Source organism: Polyodon spathula, chromosome 35 (genome assembly GCF_017654505.1).
Source record: "Polyodon spathula isolate WHYD16114869_AA chromosome 35, ASM1765450v1, whole genome shotgun sequence".
Classification (NCBI taxonomy): Eukaryota; Metazoa; Chordata; class Actinopteri; order Acipenseriformes; family Polyodontidae; genus Polyodon; species Polyodon spathula.
This window is the reverse complement of record NC_054568.1, coordinates 4,362,536-4,367,878: the sequence shown is the minus strand read 5'-3', so window position 1 is coordinate 4,367,878 and position 5,343 is coordinate 4,362,536.

Below are 5,343 nucleotides of genomic sequence, written 5' to 3'. Positions count from 1 at the left end.
GAGCACCCTAGACAAAGGACAGCTTACAGCTTCAGCCATGATTATTTCTCCTGCTGCCGACTGATCACACATAGCACTCTCTACACAAGCCTCTGTTTCTTTATTGATTTATTTATAGTTCCCAATTATTTTACCCCCTGACTTTCTCCCCGATTTGCAATATCCTTTTCATCCCTTCACTTCAGCAATCTCTCAAGCGGCTCGGGGGAACCGAAGGTTCGGTTGGTGTCCTCCGATCCCACGACCGAGCCAGCTTCCTCTTTTTACACCCAGGAACTCGGGTGTCAACGAGCTACAGGTGTCAAGGACAAAGGGCAGCCCTGCAGGAGTCTGCCCGAGCTCACTGGGCGCCTGGCCGGCAGGGTCTGCTGTGGCACGATGAGGAGAAACAGTCTCTGCCAGTTTCGCCTTCCAAAGCCTCGGGAGCCAATGCTCCCTCCGAAATCCCCAGCGGAGACCGACGACTTCGCACAGCCAGGAACCTGCTTCAAGGAGTGACACTGACAAGCTTGTAAAATGTTACCGTACTGGTATAAATCTCCTAAGGGGCCCATTACAATCAATGCAGTTTTGTTAACATTTATTATTATTATTATTATTATTATTATTATTATTATTATTATATTATTATTATTATTATTATTATTATTATTATTCTGATTTTAAAAAAAAAAAAAATAGCAACGCAAATTTCAAAGTTGCGTTGAAGTCTCACCAAGTGATTAAGAACGGACTTCCACTAATTGCGGGAGATTAAATTGTTTAAACTTTTATTGCGGGAGAGAGAGAGAGAGAGAGAGAGAGAGAGAGAGAGAGAGAGAGAGAGAGAGAGAGAGAGAGAGAGAGAGAGAGAGATGCCATCTGGTCATCTAAGTTTGAAGCAGAATTAGTTAGCAGTTTTAGCTGAGCCCATTGTTCGAGTGTGACAGATTTCTCAAAGGCTGTTGCCCCTGAGCACTGCAGACGGACACAGAGCAAACAGGGATGAAACTCAGTAAGGAAACAGCTGGACCGACATATGGTTTTGAGTAAAAACCTTTATTTAGATAAGCTTTTGAATCCTAATTTTATGCATCAATCTATTAATGTAATTTTACTCCTCTCTTTTTATTAATTTTAAGTGGCAGGTTTCCGAGATTTAAAGAACATAGCTGTAATTTTCCTTTTCACCGTTAACACCCTGACAGCTTTACACTGAGAATTTTGAAGTTCAAAGCTCTTTTCAAAATGTCCGCTCTAGTGCCCTGCTAGTGTAAGGATTGTTGCTCACATTGTCAAACAGGTAGCACAGCAAATAACAATCCATGATGTGGTACGGACCAGATAAGCCAGAGCACTTGTTTTTTCCTACAATGACTTAGAGGACAGATCTCAAACCCCCAGTGCACTAGAGCTGACATTCTGAAGAGCTTTGAAACAGACTTTAAAGTTCTAAGTGTAAAAAGTTGTCAGGATGTTAACAGTGAAAAGAAAAATGGCAGGTATGTTATTTAAACAGCTGTAGTAGCACGTGGGGGCGTATAACGCTATGTTTTTTGGAAACCTGACATCACAAATTAATAAAAAGACAGGAGTAAAATTACATTAATAAATGACCCTGGATTTGAGACAGCTGAGTGGAATCAATCAACGAACTAATGTAAACTGACGAGGTTCAAGCATTCAGGCTCATGCAATCCTGGGAACATATGCTATAACTACTGCTATTCCAGCAAAGCAAAAAAAAAAAAAAACTGCAGCGAGTAAGCAAAATATGTAAGCCAGGGAAAAAAAGCAAATCTTTGAAACTTTTAATTGGATTTGTTCACCAGTCATAAATTAATAAGGCTTTATGTATAAATGAATGCTTTAAACAAATTAAACCAGTTTCTGTGCTTCGGTGATCACAAATATCCTTTGAATATAATGTAGAGTCAGGGGCTTACAGGATGACAAACCAAGCTTTTCATCATAAGAAATTTCCAGACTTCAATCTGTTTTTATTAATGGTATAAAAACAAAAACATATGCAGTCTGGTTGCTTTGGAACGAAACAATGGTGCAGAAAAGATATTATTCACTGCCGTGTTGCAGGTAGAGTTACATGAGCGAATACACTGTGTGTAGGGTGCCTCTTATTGAATAAACCGTTTGGGGACTATGATGCTAATCTTAGCAGTTCTGGCTGCTAAAACTGTCATAGAAAAAAATATTATTATAAAGCACAAAAACGAAGGAATTTCTATTAAAGCACACAAAATAATGTACTTTTCTTTTTTTTTCTGTTCCCTGATTTTTTTATGATGTTTGTATATTGTTGTTAATCTGTTTCCACCTAGTTCAGGAGCTGCTCTTTAGTTCTCCATTCCTGCCATTGGTATATGAGACCTCAAAGCTGTGAGGAAATGAGGTGGAATTAATGGTGAGCCCATTGGAGAAGCAACGAAGCTTGTGCAACACTAATATGTTTCCCCACCTCACTTCCTCACCATTTCAGAAGCATTTTGTTGTTAATGGGTATGGCAAATTATACAGAAATAACAACAGAGGATCATGTGGAACGCACACAGAGGCAATCTGGACAGAAATTAAATACTGGGAAAATGTTGATGATGTGTGGCCTTTAGTTTGAGAGCGGCCGCCTGTTAAAAACCATGACGATGTCAAGGAGATAAACCGAGCCGAGTGTAGAATGCAATGAAATAATCAGTGGCCAATGCATTCTCTACCCTCAGTGCCCGCAACCAAGCAGCTTAATGAACCACTAAATTGCAGTTCGCCTGCATTAAATTGTCCTGCCTCAGTCCCAGGCTGGTAATTGGCTGATCGCTAAGTTGGATGATTATCTTTCTTGATAAAGCCCAAGTGAAGTCTTAATCCACAGGGAGGGAGGAGAGCGCTGTGACTCACTCTAATCCTGTACCGACATGCTCCTCTGCCTCATCGGGTCGCTATCCCCGATGCTTTTTGGACATGAGGAAATTAAGGTCGGCTAATTCCAGCTGAGATCCAGCCTGTCGCTCAATCAAGAATGGCGATCCCTTTTTTCTTTCTCCAGCATCTCAATGTAAAATTAAATAACTTCACATGAAAGCCTGTTCCGTATATTAAATATGAGACGTATTGTATGACAATGTCTCACACCCCTAGAGACACTGTTTTCTAATGAAACCACTGCAGCAATTAGAACATAATTGATTCAGAACAAATATTGCACAGTGGTCCTTATGCAATACGATGCCACTCTAATGCATTTGATTACCAGTGTGTTCATACCATTGTGATATCTATTAGTATCAGTGGCTGCTCATTATAAGAGGCTATGGAGGCTAAGCCTAGGTGCCATTTTTTAAAAGTAAAAAAAGCTTACCTTACATCATGCTTTCCAAGGTTTCTACTGCATTGCCATTGGCTAACGTAGCCTCAAAATGGGTGGGATTCTGTGTGTATTCCATCTGCAGTCACCCTGTCAAGTTTGACTCTATTTGAATTAGCTATATGATGCCAGCTTCCGGCTAGCCTCTACCAATCATAATTCGATTTAATCTTGACAAATCTGTTGCCAGGCACTTAAGTTTTGCAGTACGTTTGTAGATTTTTTTTTTCTTCTAAAAAATAACAATAAAGGTCATCCAAAGCCTTCTTCAACAGTGAGGACCCAAATAAAATTGTCCTTTTTAATTGCTCAATAAAAATAAAAATCCCTGCTTGCTAAAATCAGGAGAAGCTGCTGCTTGGTATATAAAAATGCTAATTTATTAGAAAACCCAATTGCGTATGTAGCTTGTTGTGCATATAAAATCAAAATACTGTAACTGAAAATATTGGAAAACTGTCAAACTAGGCACATTAGTCTCTTAATTGATAGGCCACACATGCAGTTCAATTAAAACAGTAAGAAAAAAGGAACACACAGCCACACATGGTAAAATGCACTGAGCCGTCTAACATGTTCACACAAGTGCCTATTGTTTCTATATCACTGATTTCTGACCAGAAATAGAAATTCTCACACAGGTAGGTATATCGAGCATACAAATGACCAATCTTGCAGTCTGCTGTACAACTTACTGACGTACCATTTTGCAATTCAGGCAGCCCTTGTGGACCATTGTCCTGTTAGTAGAGCGCTATAGCATTTCACCTCAGCCATATTGCCATCAAAGACAATTTTGTAAGGGGTGCATACAGAAACATGACTCATTTTATGCTGTGTGACCTGACCTCTGTACAATGCTCTGACTGTATTGTTAGTGCAGGCGCTACCATCTGGCAGTGTTGCACTTTTGAACATGGGGTGGTGTGCTGGAAGCCAATGTTTTTTGACAGTTTCTTTTGCCTGAAGATGGGCCCGGCTTCACCCAAGGGCAAAGATCCATTCAAACTAACAAGCTCGCGCATGTGAATCAGAACGACAGCTCACCTAGAAGAATCCCTAAAACCACAGCTATCGCTTCTGGACAGCTATCGCTTCTGTACAGCTATCGCTTCACAGGCTTCCTGTGCAAATTAGTGCTCACCAAAGCTGAGGCACTCTGGCACCAGTGGTGTAATCAAACCAGAATGTACTGGAACGCCTTTCTGGTACTTTTTTTTTCTATAGGTATAACTTTGACTTAAGAATTACCGTTTCATTATGAAAACACTTATATAGTGTAATTTGGGTGCATGGGCACTGATGAAGTGATCTCTTTTCTGTGTGGAAATCAAGACAGTCTTTCTTGCACCATGCCATCGTGTAGGCATGAGGAAGAAAACAAATATCATTGTCTGATTCCCTGTGTGCCACTTTTGATGGTACATGAGTCGGGGTATCCAATAACCAGCCAGTATTTTAAATGTTTGCAGAGTCAAGTCACACACATCTCCTGATTCCTGCACAATCATACGATTCAGTCCTTGTGATGCTATGAAGAGAACATTAGGAACTTCTACAGTACTAAAGGTTAATAAGTCTACCAAACAATGCTGCACATACTTACAATAATTCACTTGTTACACATGATAATGCACTCACCTACCATGGCTGAATTTTTCAGGAATGGTTTGAGAAGCATGGCTTCTACATATTCCACAGCCACCACAGATCTGGGATCTCATTCCAGTTGAGTTTGGGATGGATTTCAATGACGTCATCAGGTTCCACTACCTCCCACTCTGCACTGACTGTGTCAAATATTAACGAACAAATGAATTAACATCTTAACACCTTCCAGCACCTCACGGGTGCCACGTCAAGTGAAGGGTGTGATATACCCCGTTCCAAAATCTCCATTTTCTCACTGTACCAAAAGGGTTTTAGATTAAGATTTTCATGTCGTTTGATTGAGGAATGCGAGGAAAAGTCATTATGTTAAGAGCTTC